The sequence below is a fragment of the Protopterus annectens genome, chromosome 6.part0 (assembly GCF_019279795.1).
Source record: "Protopterus annectens isolate FY-2018-M chromosome 6.part0, PAN1.0, whole genome shotgun sequence".
NCBI classification, from domain to species: Eukaryota; Metazoa; Chordata; order Ceratodontiformes; family Protopteridae; genus Protopterus; species Protopterus annectens.
The window spans coordinates 666506027-666528526 of NC_056737.1; the positions used below are offsets into that span (position 1 = coordinate 666506027).

The 22500-nt window shown below is 40.5% G+C and overlaps 1 protein-coding gene across 4 annotated transcripts in view; it reads left to right on the forward strand.

Moving 5' to 3' along the window:
* INF2 (inverted formin 2) overlaps window positions 1-22500 on the forward strand; it is a 735156-nt gene that overhangs the window by 269711 nt on the left and 442945 nt on the right. The window lies entirely within an intron of this gene.

A 22500-nucleotide genomic window follows, 5' to 3' on the forward strand; every position in this document is an offset into this window, starting at 1 on the left:
TATGAATCTATCCTTCCAGCATGTCCTATTCATACTTGTGCCGAGGTTTAAGTCTTTAGCTCTCGTGGTCCTGATGGATTTGGATTTTTTGAGGTGGAGCATGTCCATCAGATCCTGATTGGACATGGCCTTGTACGTCAGGCAGAGATCACCTCTGAGCAGGCGGTATGCTACTGAGTAGAGCTGAAGTTTCTTTAGTCTGGCAGAATAAGACATATGTTGGAGACCCTTGATCCTCTTGGTGAGGTACTTTTGTGGTCTCTCCAGCTGTTGCAAATGCCGGGTGAGGTACATACCAAATGGGGCATTGTACTCAATTGGTCTGATGAGGGAGGAATATAGGGGTACAATGACATCCTTGGATCTGGATGTGAATACCTTCATGATGAGGTGTGCAAGGTAGAATGTTTTTCTAACCACTTTGGCAACGTGGGTGTCAAATGAGAGGTCGCTGTCGACTTGGGTCCATAGGTCTCTGATTACTTTTTCCGTACTCAGTGGGTTGCTGTCTATGTGATAATTTGTGGGTACTTTGTTTTTCCCAAAGGGGATGACTATACATTTTTTGGCATTTAGTTTAAAGCCGTGACTCTGGCACCAGTTGTCCGTTTCTGTGAGGTCTTTTTGTAGGATGTGTGTGTCTGCTGGTGTATCGACTATGGAGCCTAGTTTGCAGTCATCTGTGAACTTTGTCAGCCACAGCCCTCCCATGTTTGCTTTAACATCTGAGAAATAAATGCTGAACAAGAGGGGTCCCAGGACAGATCCCTGTGGGACACCACTTGTGACTGGCTTTGAGTCTGACATTGCTCCAGCGATTTTAACTTTATGGGTTCTGTCCTTTAGCCAGTTTGCAACCCATCTAGTGACATAAGGGTTTACTTTTAAGCTGTTGACCTTATCTATGATGTCTGAGTGGGGTATTGTGTCGAAGGCCTTAGCCAAGTCCAGGTATGCTGTATGGACTGCTTTGCCCTCATCAATGGCTCTAGTGACTGTTTCGAAAAAGTCAACCAGGTTTAAAAGGCAGGATCTGCCCTTTACAAAGCCGAACTGGGTGGGGTCAAGTGTCTGTAGGTCCCCTATGTCTCTGTTTATGAGTTCCATAATGATTCTTTCCATAGCTTTGCAGACCAGGCTGGTTAAGCTTATGGGGTGGTAGTTTCCAGGGTCTGTAGAGGCACCCCGCTTGTGGAGTGGGACCACTGTTGCTGTACAGCAGTGTTCAGGTACATATTCCGAAGTAAGGCTAAAGTTAAATAGCATTTTTATGTGTGAGTTTAGCTCCTCTTGGAGTTCACGTAACACACAACCCGGGATACCGTCAGGTCCCATTGATGCTGTGTTTTTTGCTTTGTTTAGGGCGGTTTTCACTTGGACATCTGAGATGACAGGGAGATTACATTCAGCTGTGATAAGTATTTCTTCTTTTGGGGATGAGGGAGGGGAGAAATTTGCACTGAACCTGTCAGCCAGAATGTTGGCAATATCTGTGGGTTCAGTGTATTTTTTGTTGTTGTGAACCAACTCTGAGCATATCTGAGGGTTTCCACCCAGGTTTCTAACATAGCTGAAGAAGGCTTTGTGGTTATCTTTAGTGTCTTTAGCGATTTTTCTCTCAAAGTTGGCCTTGGATGTTTTTATGAGAGAACGTAGTTTTCTGCTAATGTTGATCAGAGATGTCTTCCCTTCATGGGATTTTGCTCTGACGTTCAGTAGCTTCCTTCTTTTGTTATACAATTTGTTTATGGCTGAGGTCCACCAGACGGGACGCTTACCTTTGGTGGAGAGGGACTTGGATTTATTTGGGATTGCATGATCCATGCATTCTTGGAGATGTCCATAGAAAGCATTTGTGAAGGATTTGGCATTGTGGGATGTGGTATCCACTGGCACAGTGGGTTTAAAGGATACCACCTCAGTCTTAAGAAGAGTGAAGTCTGCTTTTGAGAAGTTTTTCACTGTGGTCTTTTGTGCTTGGGGTGGAGGTGGGATATGAATATCCAGGGTGATTAGTTTGTGGTCAGATCTCACTAGTGAGGGGTATACTTCCGGTGTGGAGCATTTTGTCCCCATGTTTGTGATGATCAGGTCTAGTATATTATCTCCCTTAGTGGGAGAGGTGACTAGTTGTCCCAGTGCATTTGAATTTATGAATTCCAGGAACATTTGGGCTAGGGTATTAGGGCTAAAATAATGTACCTAATCTATGTTTGGGTAATTGAAGTCTCCCAGTATGATGGTATTTTGTGATACATTCATATCCTCCAATGTCTTCAGGAAGGCTGAGTGGGGTTCTTGAGACTGGGAGGGTGGTCTGTAACATGCTACCAGTTGTATAGCAGTTTTGCCTATGGTTAGTTGCAACTGTATGGTCTCTGATGCTTCATGTGTTGCTACTAACCTGGAGGTGTGGGTGTCCTTGATGAATATGGACACTCCTCCTTGTGGTTCGCCCGGTTTTGGGGCAAAAGCATGATACGAGGTATAGCCTGGTAGTGCTGGGGTGCTCTCAGGAGCCTTGAACCAGGTTTCAGTTACTGCACAGACGTCGATGTTCTCGATGCTGAGGAGTGCATCAAGTGCCTGCATCTTGAGATTTAGACTTCTGGTGTTGAGCAGCATTACTCTTAGTTTTTTCCATTTTGTTTTCTAAGGAGGTGGGTTTGTCTTTTGAGCCTTGCCTAAAAGGCACTATGGGGTGGCAAGAGCCTTAGCCAATATCCGGAAGCCCAGTGGTGACAGGTGTAAGCCATCCCTTGCAAAGCAGCGTGGCTTGTCCAACATGTCATCCCAGGCAGACAGATATTGGATCCCCTTAGAATGACACCAGTGCTTGAGCCAATTGTTAAAGCTGATCATCTTGTCTTTGTATTGTGGTATCATTCTTGGGGAGGGCAAGCCGCTGCTCAGGGTCAGGGTCATACCAGCCTAGGCTACATAATCGGAGAGCTCCTCTATGTCTCTTTTCATGTAGTCCAGGGAGGTACGTCTCAGGTCATTCACACCAGCATGGACAATGATGGAGTCATATTTGTACTTGCTTTGGAGTGACTTGAGTGCGTGTGTTATGTGGCGGATCCTAGCTCCCGATAGACAGCTCACAGTCACCCTCTCCTTGTTCAGCCTGGTCAGCGGGACATCAGTGTGTTTGACTATAGAGTCACCTATTACTAGTGTATCAGGCAAGGTGTTTGGCCTTAAGGGCTGTGATTGGTTGACACACTGATTTATTGAAGTATGTGTTGCATGTGTTTTGTTTTGGGGTGGTGGATTTTTGGATGTCTGCTTTGGGAGCCTCTGTTGTTTTGGTAAGTTTTTTATTAGAGCCTCCGAGTATGTCTTTGTGTTTTTATGTGTTTGGTTTGCAGTTGTGGTAGGTCTATGTGGGACTGGGATTGTTATGTATGTGGTTACCATCTCCTCCTGTCTGGTCATGCCAGCCCTGAGTTGAGAGAGTTCAGCCTCCAGTTTGGCTATATAGTTGCATCTCTCACATGTATTTGTGTTTGTTGGGAAGAGGAGAGGGTTGTCTGTGTACATGAGACAATTGTAGCATTGTCTCAAGATACCCAGATTGACCAGCTGAACTGGAGAGGACGCCAGTAATCTACCACTCGACATGCTAGAACAGTATAAGGGAGTGCTGTACCTTTAAGGGAAGTGGATATTCACAGGGGTGGTAAGTAGATGTAGTGCTTTACTTAGTACGAGTGCTTACTTAGAAGAGAAGTATTGAGAACAAGTGCTAGGCTTATAATATAGTGAGTAGTCTGATTATACTAAGAGTAGAGCTTCCTTAAGGGAAAATTTGAAGAGCAGACCTGGAGCCAGAAGAAGTTTAACCTTGTTTAAAAAGCTGTGCAAACGCGGATTTTAAACAGTGAACTACAAGAAATGGTCCAAAACAACCAATTACTACAGCTTCTTGTGCTGAGGTCACTTCCTACAGGGACAGGTAGGCTGCTCAAGGCCCCCACTCCCACTGGTGAGCAAAGAAACTTCCTTCTATCCAAGTAAGGTAATGGACAACACAGGAACTACACCACAGCCCAGAATACAGCAATGCCTGTAAACTGGTCTAAACTAGTAGGAAAGGCGGGAAAAATGGAATATTTTTTTGTTTTGATAGAAACACACAGAAAATGCAGAAACAGTGATATTATGTCAGAGGTTGTCCAGATATCTAGCACTTAAGAGGTATCCACACACAACCCTAATATTTCACACAGCAACACACACATACACACACACACACACACACACAAAATCACCTTCTTAGCAGACCACTAATGCACATTTATAATTTCTCACTTATCATTGAGCAAGTAACATATAACTTCTAACATGCAGTCATAACACCTCTGTATAAGATTCCCACTCCATCAAAGCAACAGACTTTACGTCAATTACCAACTTGTATCTGTTGACCAAAAGTGTTGAAAAATTGATTATTGTACCATGACCCCCCCAAAACGTGCACGCTGATTGGCCAGCGTGCACATTGTAAATCGAGTTATACTTATGGAAAAAGGTCCGGTCGTCCGGACTTTTTTCCATTAGTATAACTCTACTTTTAAAACACTGTCTCGCTATGTTAAATGGGTTTAACATAGCGAGACAGCTTTAAAATAAGCAACGGAGATTTCCGTTGCTTATTTTAAAGCTGTCTCATGCTAAACCCATTTAACATCTTGAATTTAAAAAGCAGCGGAGAAAGCAAGATCTCCGTTGCTTTTTTGGTTCGCTATGTTAAATGGGTTTAACATAGCGAGACAGTTTTAAAATAAACAACGGACATCTCCATTGCTTATTTTAAAACTGTCTCATGTTAAACCCATTTAACTAGCAACAATAAAAACAAAGCAATGGAGATCTTGCTTTCTCCGTTGCTTTGCCCACAACTCTGATGTACTGCGCGGGTCGCAGTACATCAGAACTACCGGATGCCAGACATCTGTGGAAGGGCAGTAAACAGGCATTATACTATGCCATTATTTAAGAAAAGTAATAGTTTCTTTTCTTAAATAATGTCATGGTATAATAATACGTCTGGGTGTGGGTAATGCTGTCTTTACCCATGGTTGGCTTTGTTTGGCCAAACCACGCCAACCGTGGGTAAATCCAGCATTACCCACACCCAGGCGTGGGTTATTGCTATAATAAACAAGTCTTAGCATACTTCCTGAAACATGTCATTCTTTCTGTTAACATTATGGGTTTTCCTCAGTTACAGAGCTGTATACACACCTACTGATCAAACATATTGCAGTATGGATAATGGCTAATTTACTGGGGACATTTTTGAAACAGTTGATCACACATCGGTACTCGACAAGTAAGCTGCTTCTGGTGTGTCTAGCAAGATCATAGTATGGTTTGACTCTCTAACAAGTTAGAAACTACTGATAATTCTGGGAGAGGATATCACAAATGGTGTCTCTCATGGGTCAGTTCTTGGTTCTGTGTTATTTTCTTTCTTCGTTAATGACCTCCCATTGGACCTCCCATAGATTACTTGTCTACCATATGCAGACAACATTATCTTTTCCACATCAAGAACACACAGGGATTATACCTCCAGAGCCATGAAGAACAACTTTAGCTTTATAAGGAAGTGGCTAACTACCAACAAGCTGACAATAAACAACTAAGTGTACACTTTTATTTAGCACAAATCACAAGCTCAAGGGAACCAACAACATCTTCATTGTAGATGTTAAGGACACTGCTTTATTAGTCACTGTTCGTCAAAGATACCTTGACATCACTGTAAAACAAAGCCTCACCTTCATATCACATACTGAAGCCTAAGCTGATAAAGTGCTTAACCAACTGGAGTTCTCATAAAAGGTATAAAATCTTGCTGCTTATGCAAAGTGGGCGATTGCCATTAGCTGTGTACTGCTTCTGAGACTAGTATATAGGCTACTTATACTCTTTAGAGTCATCTCAAAATACTACCCTGTTTCAAACAACTGAAAAAGTACTTAGATTCATACATTTTGCCATTCTCACAAAACACCTCTGGTCAAGGCAGGACAGGAGCAAACATATACATTTTAAGGAAATAAAAGCCCTCCTCCTGTTCTTTTCATCCTCATGACATCATAGATTATTTTCATAAATGTTTTGTGACAGTTCTGCCTTTGACAGGCATACACTGAAACTTACTTTTATTCGACAAGCCACATTATCCTCTGTAAGCATTATATTTACAAGGATTTCAATAGGGCTACCATTAAACTCCGTAAGGGCCTTCTGCATGTTTATTTGCTTGAGCAGTCTTTCATTTCAGATGTCAGTCTGGTTCATCTTTCAGTTTATAGGATCAAAAGGTAAGTACACTATCAAAGATATAAATGATCAGACCATGTCTTATTTATCTGGTGATGGAGGTTTAATTCCTTTAACCAATTATTTGAGGTACCATTAGCTCTGCAAAAGAATAGGAGGTCAACTAGGGTTAGTGCTTTTGTGGCTCAAAAGGTTAGACACAGATCTCACTGGGGGAGCCTGTATGAAACTTGAGTGCAGAGAAAGGGCTGCCAGTTTCTCTCTTGATAACTAAGATTTTTGATACCCCTGATCTTTTCAGTTATGAACCTCTGAGATCTCTCAAGTTGTGTTATAAGTTTGGATAAATACATGCCAAAAGGTGCATTATAGTTAATAAAAGGTCTGATAAGATGCAAGATAAATGGGGATTAAGACTTCCTTGGATCTAGTGGAGATGCCTTTGGAAAGTAGATGAGCCAGATAAAAACCTTTCCAAACTACTGTGGAGACACAATGGTCAAATGATAAGAATCCATTAACAAGAGTGCCTAGATCCCTTACAACAGTGTCTGATTGGCAGGGTGCATCTCCTATATGGCAAGTGAAACTGTTTCAGTTACCAAAATGAACTGCTTCATTTTTTACATTTAATTTGAGACCACTGTCCTTGCACCTATTGTTAACATTGTCTAACCCAAGTTGGAGCAATTGTGAGTCATTTGAAGAACAAAAAACAGCACCTAGTTTACAGATGTCTATAAATTTAGTTAACCATAGGTCAGAAGCGATAGCCTGAAGGTCTCTGGAATAGATGCTAAGTAGGAGAGGACCTAAAATGAGCTTTGTGGTACACCATCAGTAACTTTTTTTGTTTTCAGAAGGGGCATCTGTGACTCTCACCACATGGATTCTTTCATCCAATCAGATGTTCATCGTGTTACCCTGCTGCAGTCATCACACTTGGGTTATCCTGTTGTCAGGCGGTCCTGCAGTCAGCCTGAATTACAAAGTCTTGGTGTGGCGTCGGTTGCTGTCGCTTCTTCCCTGACGTCAGTGCGCCAGGGGTATATAGGATGCATCCAACGTAATTTTCTCCAGTCTTTCTTGCCGCGCGGTGCCCGAAGCAGAAGCAGTTTGCAAGTGCCGGTCAGCCGACTCCTGAGATTTTCGAAGTCGAATTTCAGATCCGAAGAATTCAATAAAGCTAAGTACCCCATTGGGGAAACTTTTCTTGCCTCAGACCGATGTCAGAAAAAGTTAACAATTGTATTTCTTGTGGGAAGCAAATACCTCATAAGGATTTTCATTCTTATTGTATACCTTGCCTAGGCCCAGACCACGACATCACTGGTTGTCGCTTTTGTGCTAGGTTCAATAAGCAAACTATAAAACGATGCTTTGATTTCACATGACACTACTTCGGTAGAAAATTTAATTACACTATGCCGTCGGAGCAACCGACTACCGGCGTGCACAAAAAACACAAAGATAAGGACAGGCAGCCTAGATCCAAGCCAGACTCTGAGGCCTCAGTTGGGCCGGTCGCCGGTTCACCGTTTTTCAGTGAGGTGCCTACGCAGCCCCTGACTACTGCAGAATTGGAACCCCAGACCACTTTGGATTCTCTGGCGGAGAGTTCTAGGCCGACACAGCCATTTTCTTTAGGCCCTACCGACGACATTGCAGAACGAGAAGCCGGTGCTACAGAAACACCTTTGGTTTCTGAAGGTGTCTTCAGACTGATGACGCTCACCATAAAACCATATCCTAATTCTAAGACTCCCCTTAAACCAAAAAAGACTGCACTTCACTCCCCAGTTCAAGGCCCCATGCCTAAGAAACAGATGCTTAAAATGGCTGAAGACTTGATTTCTTTAATCAGGGGTTCCCAACCCCCACCCGACAAAAGGCCTAGACAAGAGGAAGATTATGCCTCCACTGATCAAGTATCTCTTTCCTCAGGCTCCTCTGAGGAACAAGATTATTCCTTTCCTCCTTATGAAGATTCTGATGCTGAGGATTCCATTCCCTCAGCTTCTCCCCCTGAAGACTATTCCTTTGGGGAAACCTTACATACCATGAGGGAACATTTCCACTGGGAAGGTCAGGACTACTCCGACTCAAAGAAAAGGCTCAGAGAGTTTCTTTTACTCCCCCAGCAGAGACCACTTGCTATCCCCCCAGTTTTAGACATTGTGGATGATGTTTACTTAGAATCTAGTTTAAATCCAGATTCACTGCCTCCTGCTCCAGCCAAACCAGATAGATATTATAGAGTGCCTGACTCCCACAAATTCCTTTAAAAAAGCCCTGTTGCTGACCCAGAGACTATCTCCCAGGGTCCCAAAGGGGCTAAGGGTTCTATGGCAAAAAATCCAGTACCCTCTGAAAGGGACTCCAGAGCACTAGACAGGTGGGGTAAGAAGGTTTACACCTCAGCCATTCTAGCTATGAGAGCACTGAATTGTCAGTTTCACATGCTTAAATTCCAGCAATTTCTAATGTCTCAAATAAAACAAAAGATGAGCACACACCCTCAACAGTCTGAGTTGAAGGAAATGCAGGATCTGTTGCATGCAGCTGAACAGGTGGGCAAACATACTTTACAATGTGGATTTGATTCCTTGGAAGCTTCCTGTAGAGCAGCTGTTACTGGGTCTGTAATACGTAGACATGCTTGGTTAAAGAAACAAACTCTGCTGATCATGTTAAAGCAAAGTTATTAGATGTCCCCTTACAGCAGGATGTCCTATTTGGGGTTAAAGCAGAAGAAGTCTTAAAGAAAATGGAGGATAAGGCAAAATCTATGCAGACGGTCAAAGATTTCTTACAGGTTCAGCCCCCTCGCTTCAGCAGAAATTGGCCAACAAAAAATTGGTCCTTTCCAGCTACTGACAGACCACAGAGGGGTAAATACAGATGCCCAAGAGGCAGAGGACAAGCACAAACCCACTACAAACCTCGACAATGGGGCACTGCAACACAGAAGGGAGGAGAAGACAGGCCCCAAACTACTAGAAGGCAAACACAATGACTTAAATCTTATATTGCCAAGCAAAACTCTCTTGGCAGCTCCCTTGGAAGGAAAATTTGCACTTTTTACAGACAACTGGCACATCATCACAAAGGACAAATGGGTCCTAGACATTATTTCACAAGGATACAGATTCCATTTCCACACCTTGCCAATGATAAGAGGAATGCCAAACCTGCCACAAAATCAATGGGCAGAGGCACAAAAGCAAATTACAGCTCTCATGGACATGAGAGCCATTCAACTGGTACTTACATGGGAGCAAGGCCAAGGATTTTACTCAAGGCTCTTTCTAGTCCCCAGAAAGGACAATGCTTGGAGACCCATTCTGGACCTTTCAATTCTAAACACCTTCTTACAAGTACCCAAATTCAAGATGCTAACACTACAGCAGCTTCTTCCCATGTTGGGCAAGAAAGCATGGCTAGTAACGTTGGACCTCAAGGAGGCATACCTGCATGTCCCTATCAGACAAAATTGCAGAAGATACCTCCGTTTCATTGCAGGTTTAACCCATTATCAATTCTATGCACTGCCCTTTGGCTTATCCACTGTGCCCAGGATCTTCACAAAATGCCTGGCACCAGTAATTACATACCGCAGACAAAGGGGAATTCAAATATACCCATACTTGGACGACTGCCTCATCCAAGCAGAAAGCAAGGACATCCTCTTACAACATCTGGCTTTTGTAAAACACCTTCTAAGTTGCCTAGGGTACACAGTAAACGAAAAGAAGTCAAAACTAGTACCCTCACAAAATATGACATTCCTGGGTGCCGGCTTGAATACAATGGCCCAGATGGCTTATCTGACGCCATACAAACAACTACAACTGACTCAATACTTCAAAACAATGGCAACAAAGGCCCAACTGCCTGCAAGAAAAATTCTGCAGGCCTTGGGCTTCATGGCGTCTTGCATACTACTAATACCATTTGCAAAGCTGCATATGAGGAGATTACAGTGGTACCTAAAAAGTGTATGGACTCAACACAGCCACAGCTTGGACACAATGATATCTCTCATTCCCTGCCTTCAACAAGAGTTTCTGTGGTGGTCACAGGCATGTCACCTCAACAAGGGTCAGCCATTCACCTTGCCCCCAGCCAGGCAAACTATGACAACAGATGCATCGGACTATGCCTGGGGGGCACACATGGCAGGACGGTGCATTCAAGGCATATGGACTGCATATCAAAGGAATCTGCACATCAATCAAAAAGAAATGCTAGCTGTACAGAATGCCCTGACAGCCTTCAAGGACCTCTTACATCCAGGACAGCTTACAATAAGGATGGACAACACCACAGTAATGTGGTACATAAACAAACAAGGGGGTACACACTCCTACCCTCTATGCAGGCAAGCAATGACCTTGTGGAACACAGCACTGACTTACCAAGTTCAGCTACAAGCTCAATTCCTGGCAGGAAAAAAGAACACATTGGCAGACGACCTAAGCAGAAACATCATGGATCCCCACGAGTGGAAATTGGATCCACAAGTATTTGCAATGATAACTCAAAAATGGGGGCACCCAGACATAGACCTGCTTGCCAGCCCCCAAAACTATCAGCTAACAAAATTTTGTACAAGGACGTTTCACCATCAAGCCTGGAAAATGGACGCACTCTCATTCAGTTGGAAAAACCTGACAGTATATGCCTTCCCTCCATTGCCCCTTCTCACAAAGCTGCTGCTGAAAGTCAGGATGGAGAGACCCAGAATGATACTCATAGCCCCAGATTGGCCACGCCAGCACTGGTACCCACTACTAAGGAATATGACCCAGGACCCATCTTGGATTTTATCACAAATTACTCATTTGCTCACACAGCAGGACAGTCAGATTTTCCACAGCCAGCTCAAAACCTTAAATTTGGCTGCATGGCAAATCACCTAAGCAACCAGCCAGCTCCTCTTCCTCAAGCTGTTATGGATGTTATTCTGGAAGCCAGGAGGCCCAGCACCAGGAAGGCCTACTCGGACAAATGGAAAAGGTTTTGCGCCTGGAACCAAGCTAAAGGCCAAAATACCCTACAGCCACATACCTCAGATTCTACAGTACTTAACTGAGATGTTACACAAAGGACTTTCTTTTTCATCTATTAAAATCCACTCCTCAGCTATTTCAGCCCACTACAACATGGATCCTCCCTTATTTTCACATCCGCTTCTAAGGCAGTTTCTCAGAGGGGCCAAAAACATTAGGCCCCCCAGGAGAGCACCTACACCAACCTGGGACCTCAATTTTGTTCTGGAAAAACTTACGCTACCACCTTTTGAACCAGCTTTCTCAGCTGACTTAAAGTTTATATCATAGAAGACTGCCCTGCTGCTAGCAATAACTTCAGCCAGAAGAGTCTCAGAGCTTCAGGCACTAATGGCAGTAGAGCCTTTCCTCATTTTTCATCAAGACAGAGTTTCTCTACAAACTAACCCCTCCTTTATGCCTAAGGTGGTATCCAGTGTGGCTCTAAATCAAACCATCCATTTACCCACCTTCTTTCCAAATCCACAGAACAAAGGAGAAAGACTCCTGCACTCCTTGGACATTCACAGGCAACTATGTTACTACTTGGATAAAACTAAGGTTTTCAGAAAATCTGACCAGCTCTTTGTATCCTTTGCTGCAGCTTCACAAGGGAAGGCTATATCAAAACAGACCATTTCCAAATGGACAGGACATTGCATTCGTTTTTGCTACACCCACCATGGAAAACCAGTTCCTGCTAGCATAAGGCCCCACTCTACCAGGGCAGCAGCTACATCTACAGCCTTCCTCAGGGGAGTGCCTATCAAGGATATTTTGGAAGCTGCAACTTGGAGTTCAGTACACACCTTCACCAAACACTATCACTTACCACTTTACTCTAAGACTAGAGCTGGCTTCGCCACTGCAGTTCTGCAGGGCCTTCTAGCCTCCTCTAACCCTGTTTGACTCCACCTCCCATCCTTAGCTTTGGGATTCTACCCAAGTGTGATGACTGCAGCAGGGTAACATGATGAACATAGTACAGTTTTGTACCTACCATAAATGTAGATGTTCGAGTGTATACCCTGCTGCAGTCCAGGTTACCCTCCCTCCATCCCCTCTGACCTAACTAACTAAAACTTTTCAATGCCTTTAAATCTGATACTACCTTTGTGGTGTATTTGCTTATAGCTGGAGGGATGTTTTGTTTGTGTTAAACTTTTATGATTGGTACTATTTACTGACCACCATTTTGGGGGGGCACCTGACATCTGGGGCAAGAAAAACTGAAGAAAATGGCGTCAGATGCATCCTATATACCCCTGGCGGGAAGAAGCGACAGCAACAGACGCCAGACCAAGACTTTGGAATTCAGGCCGACTGTGGGACCGCCTGACGACAGGATAACCCAAGTGTGATGACTGGAGCAGGGTATACACTCGAACATTTACATTTATGGTAGGTACAAAACTGTACTTTTGCTAGCCACCTCACAATACAAGGAATATATATTTAGATTCATAAGTCTTATCAGTAATGCGTGCATGGGGAATATTGTCAAAGTCTTTGCCATGTCTAGATATGCTGTATGCACTGCATAACTGCTATCTACAGCTTCAGTTACTTTTTAAAAATATATAATGAGGTTAAAGAGGCAGGACCTTCCTTTGGTAAACCCCCATTAATGAGAATACAGTGTTAACAGATTTTCAATGTCCAGATTAATGAGGTCTCTGAGGTAATGCACTCCATAGCTTTACATATGAGGCTAGTGAGACTAATGGGTCTGTAGTTAATTCGGTCCATGGTTGGTTCACCTTTGGGTAATTACAGTACAGTGGCTGTTTTACAGGCTTCAAGAATGTAACCACTGCAGAGGCTAACATTAAAGAGGTTAAATAGGGGTTCAGAAAGGCCATATTTGGCAATGACAATCAGGCAATCTGGTATGTTATTAGGACCCATGGATAAAGCAGTATTAATTTTTGAGTGATCTGACAAAACTCATACCATAGTAATTAAAGAAGGTGGTTAAAATTTTGGAACCTGCAAAAAAAGAAGTAAGTAGCGTCATCAAAGGCAGAGCACATCAAAATATAAAACTCCAAAGACAAATGGTTCTGCCACCAACTCCACTTAAAAACACTTAAAATTTGAAAACTTTAATAAAATATATGATGATAAGATAAAATAAAATAAACACAGTGGCTCATAAACCGGATAAGCACTTTCGGTATAATACCTTTTTCAACTCCTTTAGCACCTGTCAGTATGTCTGAACCAGAAACTAAGATTCTAGTATAAATTACATGTAGTTTGATACAAACTTTTAAACTGCCAGCAGTTGTTGAGTATTCTAGGGATGGGATGTCTTCCTTCTCTGCTCATGCAGTGAGATCCAAACAGGGTAGACCAGTGTTTACCCCATCTTCACCCTTGTTATCATCAGTTATGAAGTGCTGGCAAAGGCGATCCTGAAAATCTCATGTCAGAAGGTTTGACACCTTCTTCTTCTACTTCTTCTGATCCAGGATAGCAGGAGTCTTTTGAGCTTGCCTTCTCCCTACAGCCAACATCACCAATTCCAATCCTGGCTTCATTGGTATGACAGCTTTTCCAGTCTATATCAGTTATCAGAATGCTGGCACTAATTCCAGTAGTATAGGTCCCAGTGCTGGTATCGGCCATGGTGCCTATTTTAATGGCATCGGTCCCCTGTCCACACCTGCAGTGTTGCAGCTTTGTATATTTTATGTTAAACTTTTCCAGAACTGATGCTAAGTGATACTGATGTTATTGGCTTCAGTGCCAGTGTCAAAGGTTCTTTCACTTGTGACAGTGTCAAGTTACCCGATGTCAGGACTGGTGCTAATACCAATGTTGCCTCCTGTTTTCTATACCTGAGTCAGTGTCAGGATGCTGTTTTGACCTCCAAGATGACTACCTCTACATAAACATCAGCAATGCGAAAAAAAGCACTTTCAGTTCTAGGTAAGATTCAGTCAATACTAAAATTTAACTCCCATTTGGTGTCATTTCGATCCTAAGAATATTTGCCAAATGCAAGTCCATGGTAGCAGTTGATCAAAGACTGCAAGGAGCCAAATTATTCCCTTATCTAGATGACATGGCTCCTTGTTGGTAGTTGAGCAGAAGCACTGGCTTACTACAGGAAGTCTCTGCTCAGATTTCTTTCCTCGAGGGTACCAGTGAATCTTGTAAAATCCCAGTGGAATATTTTCAGGTTATTATTTTCACAGAGTGCATTTTACACACATTCCACTGCTGGGCTTGACTTCCTTAGAACAGAATAACAGCTTTGTAGTCCAGAGTATCTAAAATTATTGGGTCCCATTAGTTCTGTGACATGTTCACTCAGGATTCTGGATCTCATGACAGTGGTCACTGCAGTGGAGCCTCATGCCATGCTATAATTGATAGTCCTGCAGTGGTTGGTTCAGCTTCAGTAGTTTTAGAATCCTGCCTCCAACCATATCAAGATCTCCAGAACTTGCAGGTGTCATCTACAGTGATGGTTAAATGTATCCCCCTCTCCCCTTAAAAGAAATCTTTTTCAGCTGCAGACCATGGATGTTTCTGGTCTGTTATGGTGAGATACTGCAAAGGGCATACTGTTCAGAGTGTCTGGTCATCTCAGGAGTTGCGTATTTACCTAAATGTATTTGAGATATGAGATGTCCTACTTATGCTCACAGATTTTCAGGGCCCACTCTATGTTGGGGTGATAGCTATACATTGCAGCAATGTGTCAGTGTTATGGTGCATCATCGTGCTGGAGGGAACACCTTCTTACTATTGTAATGGGAGGCCATGAGAATCTGGTAATGGGCTGTTTAATCCAATTGCTTTCCTATCACTGTTCCAACTGTGGGGCAAACTGCATTCCATTTTAGGCATTTCTGGCCAGCATCAATTACAAAAGGTATTTTTTCTGATTCTTCCTCTTGGGTTAAACCCAGGGATTATGTTATTTACAAATGTCATCCTGTACATTATCTCTCATTTCTTCTGATGATGATTATGTTCATACTGAAGTCCTTTCCCCTACTATAGCTGCATGTGCTTGAGAAGTCCGTATGTCTACATCACTGCAAGGCCCTTTGGTCCTGCCCTTCTGGCAAGACTCGCATAGACATTCACTCTCTCAATTTAACATTATGGATTTCCCAGTTTCATTTATTTATGTGTCTTTGTTTACCGGGAAAGTCCGACTGGATAATACCCATTTTCAGCAGAGTCCTGTAGTGAGTAGCTCCATTTGCTTACATTGCATTATACTAAGTTCTAGTCAGACACAGAATAATTGCATTTCTGTTTACGTTTATACACAAACACTAGTTACATTTATACATTCTAAGATTTTACAGAGACGGAAGTTATTTTTCTAACAGGCTGGTGCAGACTGTCTCTCCTTTCTAGAAACCATCCTTCTGGAAGATGTTTAAAACATATAGATGCAGTTATCTATTTAGAGTTCCTGCAAATAGTTAAGACTCTTTTTTAGTTCCTGTTCTTTCTGTTCATCATTAACATTTAAAAATTTTTGATTCGGCCCTTAGCTAATCATCCATCAAAGTTCATTTGGCTATCACCTCTAGTTTTCATTTTAGAGTAGAGCCATCTTTTCTTCCTTCTTTTAAGGTCTGGAAAGTCTTTATAAGACAAACCTTTCAAATCAGGCCTTCTATTGAAGACCCAAATTAACTGTGAAACTTATACCTCTCAACCTGGAAACATCAAAAATCTGGACAAAGGCCTGTGAAAAATAGGTACAAATCGGCACACTGATTAACATAAAATTTGCATACATAATTATGTAACCCCGGCCACTCCTGTGGGATTGTGGGATGCCAACTTTCAAACACAAACTAAAGAACAGACCACCAAAATATGGCCCCAGAGCCCAGACCCTGTAGAAAATGGTAACCATTTTTTTGAATAGCAATGATTTTCACTGGGAAGGGAGAAGATGAGGAACCATAGGATTTTGTTTTTTGTGACTTGCAGTATGTGGGATTTTTGATAAAAGTAGGGCATTTAATGGTAGGCGATATTCTAATCTCAGCAAAAGAATATTATAGTTTGCTAGGACCGCCAAAAGCCTCTCCATGGCCTGCTGATCAGTGGTGTAGCTACAGGTTGTGCCGCCCAAGGCTGTCTGAGTTTGCTGCCCTTCCTCTATCCCCCCTTCAAAAAATCATGGTTGAATGAGCCCACCCATACAAAGCCCTCCCCCCTGCAGCCATTCCAATGTCTCATTACTTAGCTATTTTGCCCCATTTACAATAAACACTAATGTGCATACTGTTTTACTTCTACAGTAATTTGGATTTCATTTAAAACTTTTATTTTACATTTTGCAGCACAAATACTGAGACATCTGCTAAACAAAGCAATACAGTGAAAACAGACTTAGCATTAAAGCTTCTCTGCCTTGAAACTCATTCATTGAAATGGCATTGAAATCCACATCAAAAGAAAATGCATTTAGCCAGTGGTGGATAAAGATTACCTTTGGGTTGTTTTCAAATCATAGGCCTCTTGCACATGAAACATACATGTTTTCTTTGATACACCTTCCCAAATGTATTATATTCCTTGTATAATACAGCATACTTGTTAGAGTGCATTTTAAATTTATTGTTTAATATTTTTCCAGTAAGCAATTAAACAAAATGCATTAACCAATAATGACAGAACTGCTCAATTTAGAAATTTCCGTCATAAGTCTACTTAAACTTCTACAGTGAATCCACCGGTATCAGTAAATATGCACAATATCTGCAGAAGTAAAAGTCATCTAAATTCCACGTTAAAGAGATCTGTAACTAATTGAGAGATTGCCACTAGCAAACAACTTTATTTGTAGATGAAACAATAAAAAGTGCCTGTTGCCCTTGAGGGTTAAATTGCCCGTTGTGTTAAAAAATTATAAGCTACTAATATTGCAATAGGGAATGGATGGCAAACTGGTAACAGGTTCATAGTTACTAGGTATCTCTGCCAAAGAGGACATTCTCAGGACTGCAGCATCCACCCTCTTTAAAAGTAGAACACAGTACAGTATCACCAATCCATCTACATACTGTGGGAGTAGAACCCACAGCCTTCTGCATCAAAAGCAAGCATTCTACCCATTATGTTACTAAAACAGACTTCACATAAGCCACACTAAACTTCTCTCCCCCTAAGGAACTAAGCAGCAAGCTTAAGAAATCTGGAAAAAGCATTTATGGGGGGGGCCCAAAACCAGGGACACATTTTAAACATAAGAAATCTGGAAAAAGCATTTATTGGGGGGGGGCAAAGGCCCAAAACCAGGGACACATTTTAAACATTGCTTGTACAATCTCAGAAAAGTGGCTGCTTGCTAAAATAAACTATTATCTTACCATGCGTTTCATGAAAGCTAACCATTTAAGTTTGTCTTCCTATAATTAGTGAATTTAGTTCTCACTAATTTGCTAGAAAATCACAGATTTTAACAGGAACAGGCCAAAGAGCTGGTGTGAGTATGGATTTCAGGCTCTTCCTACCTGTTCCTAAGGTATAGGGGTTTGAGCCTGACTACTTCTTATTACCAGATATGCTTAATTGGGGCATTTCACACACACACACACACACACACACACACACACACACACACACACACACACACACACACACACACACATTTCCAGCTCAAAAGAACTTGCACAATTAAAGTGAAAACAGATAAAGTGAAATGGCAAACTTTGTAGCCCGGCAGAACTTGTACAGTTAAATTGAAATCAGATACCAGCAGATAAACTGAAACGGTAAACTTTCCAGCTCGGCAAAACTTGCACAGTTAAACTGAAAGCAGATAAACTGAACAGCTCAACAGCAGAAATTACAGAACTTGTACAGTTTAACTGAAACAGCCCAACAGCAAACTTTCCAGCTCAGCAGTATTTAAAATAAACTGAAACGGCCAACAACAGCAGAAGCACACTTGCCCAGCAGCAGTAAAAGAAATACACGAGCAGATAAACGGAAACTGACTTAAGTAAATTACACTGACGGTTTTCATTATTACTTGGAGGCTGGACAGGCTAAAACTTACATACATCTGCCGATTACCGCCATTGCAGTTTTTATTTCCTATTTCCCACCATTCCAACAGGCAGTAGCTGATGTCACCCTGTAGGCTGTTGATACGTGGTGACATCAGCCATAAATTTAAAGTGGTAAACTGCAAATACAAAAAAATAAATAAATAAATAAAATAAATAAATAAAGACCAGGAAATTCGGAAATTAAGGGGCCCACTCAGAAATTCATGGCACCACAATATTTTGCCCTCAAAACTGGTAAATAACGAGAAATTCGGTATGGTTGCGAGGTATGCTTATACTTCATACTGGAAAACCTTACATCTTCACCATTTGCACCATCTTCTTCTGTAGACTTTAAGTACCTGTCCTGGAAGGCTCTCTTTTTGGTGGATGTAACTTCAACCAAAGGAATTTAATTTCTGAACTACAGGTTCATTCAGTGAAAATGCCTCATTTACTGTTTGAAAGTAGCAGTGTAACACTTAGAACCAGCCCCTTTCTATACCTAAAGTGGTAGTAGAAATCAATTTGAATCAGGCTATCAAGTTAGCTGTTTTTTTCAGTGACATTTACAACCAGGGAAAGCAACTCTATCATTGCATGAACATTTACAGGCACATTTTATAGATAGAATGAAGACTGTATTTAAGGATGACTAGTGCTTTGTTTTCTTTCCTAAAACTTGGGTTCAATAAAGCTTACTGAACTTATTCTTTCTTGGTGATTGTCTAGCTGCAAAGAATGTTGCCACATGAAATGAAGCTTGCCACTGGTAGTTATTTCAAGGACCGATACCACAAGATCAGCAGTCTCTTTTTCTATCTACTTCCATAATGCTTCCTTGACTGATATCTGTACAACATCAGCTTGGGCTTCCCTTAACAAGGCATTATAACCCTGGTATCATCTCCAGGTCCAGGTCTTTATTGGAACCACAATTGTCTAAGTTTTTTTCCCCATTAGGATGTCCACCCAGGAAGATTAGCTATGGACTGTGATCCAAGAGTTTTAGAGGATGAACCTCTTCTTATCAGATAACAAAGTTATGTACTTACCATAATAATAGATCTGTAAGAAGTGGTTCATCCACTCCTAATATACCTTCCCTACATTATCCATCTTCTGTGTATCTGATTTGACTTATCCTTTTTTCAGTCTTCCCTCTTATATTCTCCAAGCTTTTATAGAGTTCCAACAGAAGATCTGCAGACGCAAGTGTCAGTAGGGCTTGATGGGAAAGAACAGGATTCCAAACAAACTGAGGAGAGGATTGAGTGGTCCTAATATCAGTGGTACTAGTCCTGTTAGTTATTGATGAATTACAGATTGGTCATTAGGGTGACTACATAACTTTCATTTCATAAGTTTTAAATATCTTAAATATAGACAAGAGTCATAAGATGAGAAAATTTTACATTTACTGGAGGAAATGTTTCAACTGTTGAACCATGTCATTTGATCTGGATCCTTTGTAGGTAATTAAACTTTGTAAAAATCATTAAATTGATTCTGACTTTGCTCATTTATTAGTCAATGTTTGTCTAAGCAATATGTGGCTGTCTATTAACTTTTCCCACAGGTTACAGTACAATCATCTGTTCTTTAAATGTGTTTTTCACATAAAACCACCAAAAATATATTTAATGCCCGTAGGATTTGAATGACTTTGAAAGAAATTACCCTACAGCTCTTTGGATCAGTAGCTACAGCAGAGTTTCAATGGAAATCACTTTTTCTAGTTTATGTTTCATCTTGTAGTATGCGCTGCTAATGAGATTTACCATATACAAAATAAAAATAAAATAAAATCTTGTGCTGTTGAGTATGATTCTCTTTGTTTTGCATTGCTAGAATTTAACATTTGAACAGCAACAGTCTTAAAAAATTTTTTTCTAAATATGAGAGAGCAGTTTTATCTCTAGGTCTTAAGTTTTTACCCACAATATTTTTAAATGGTGCCATGTATGCACTACCTTTTTAAATTAATTAAAAATGTGTATTTGAACTGTTTTCTCAAGAATGCTTTTGAAATATATAGTGAATTAACAAGTTATTATAGCACTTTTTCTGACTGCTTTGGTGAATTTTTCCACATGCCAGGTATAGAAAATATAGCTAAATGTCCTTTATATGTTATTATTCAGTCTAAAAGCAAGCACGTTCTCATATTCAGATTTTTAATTATTTTTAGCAAGTGTATCCAAAATTCAAAAATGATACTTTAATTTTTTTTCAGCAAGTATATTCCCATTTCAGTAGTGGCATTTTTAACTCTTTTTATAAGGTATTGGAATTTGCAGGTTCTAAGATATTTAAAGAAAATGACAGTCTGAGAAAGAATGAACATTTAGTAAAACGGTAGAGGAGGGCAGCAGTGTGGTAATTTAAACTAATGTGCAGTATTATGCGTTTGGATCACTTGAAAGATAGTGCAACCTATGAAATTATTACTAAAGCTAGATATCTTAAGGACTGCAAACATTACACTGGTATTGTTGGTAAAAGAAATAACATGCATGTAGACAATGCTGTGTTACTCACATTTTACTGCTTACCTAAGCTGCATTAAAATGTAGAATCCTCTCAGTAGACTGGTTATTAGTGTCTGCTATTTAAAATGTGTACTTAATGTAATATGTTATACCAGCATATTAATTTATTCAAAATTCTAAAGAATTGTTAGAAATACCAGATGATGCTTTTAAGTGACAGTATGACTATTGTTTGGGTTGTAGTGGATATACCCTTTTATACAAACATAAAACATAGTCATGACATGGAGACTTTTGACTGCTAACCTGGTTTGAATCTGATGGGTAGTTGTATTTGTGAATTTAATTTAGCTTAAATAAAAATATATTTATTTCATACACAGTACTGTTTACAGAGGAAAGGTGTGGCTATTAGTTTTGCCACCACTTACACCAGCTTTTTTATTGGATTATTTGAGGTGGAATATTTTAACAGTTCTTTTTATTTACAAAATGTTGTTAGGTATACTCTTACAAGAGATTATTTCTTGTTTAATTTTAAATGAAGTGTTGATCAGTCTGATTAATTTTTTGAACAGTTTAATGATGAATTTTTTGAGTTACAGTTTGCACACAAATTTCATTATATGTATATTGAATTCTTGGATCTTTGTTAGGAAGGGGCTCCTAACCTTAAAATTATCAGTATGTTTTATAAGATGAAAATAAATGCTGATAGTTTCTTACATAGATACAATTGTTACCTACCCTCTCTATTGTTCTCAGTAATTGTGTTGCATCTCTGTGTGGGCAGTAAAGATATGTAAGTAAAAAAAAAAACCCTAAAGCTGACAATATTGACTAAAAATTCAGTTAGTAAATAAATAAATATCAGAATTATTAATTAATTTCAACTACTCCTTTATTTCTTATTGAGATGGAATCAGCAGGTCAGCCTCTACTTGTTAGAACCACTAATCCTGTTAATGAAATCCAGTCAGTCACATTCACAGCCTTAACTAGATTAAACTGCTGGTGTTTCAGACCCTTACGGCACTCCCTATTTTTGTTGATGTTGCTGATCTGGACTTAGTCAGATTACTAAAGCCTTCTAGTATTAATCTTGTAGAAGAAGATGATGGCATTTGGAATAATTCTGCTATTATTTTTGTCTAAAACTTGGGAAAAGATGTAATAAAATGAAATGATTACAATGAAGCAACTACTTATTAAGGACTGTTTAAACATGAAAAGGGGTACCACAAGATCGAAAAATTAATAGTAGGCCTGCTAACATAGATCTGAGGCCAGAGTTCCTAACAGTGGTAGATTATAAATGAGAGTACTGTCTTCGACTGTATGAGGCTTTTGATTAAATATAATGCACTGGAGGTGTATATTTTGAACAGTAGTGTAGACTTGAATTTTTGCAAGTTAAAACAGTGGTGGCCATGAATGCTTTGGGGAAGATTATTGCATTGTATATCCTTTTATTTTTTAATAGAGAGTTCTTCACTGAAGTCCTGGACATCCAGATTTTATTTATTTATTTTTATTAAAAATAGTATGTATACGATGGTCTAATTTCTGGAAATATATTAGGGTTTATGACATACTAGATTTGCTATATGTATTATGCAT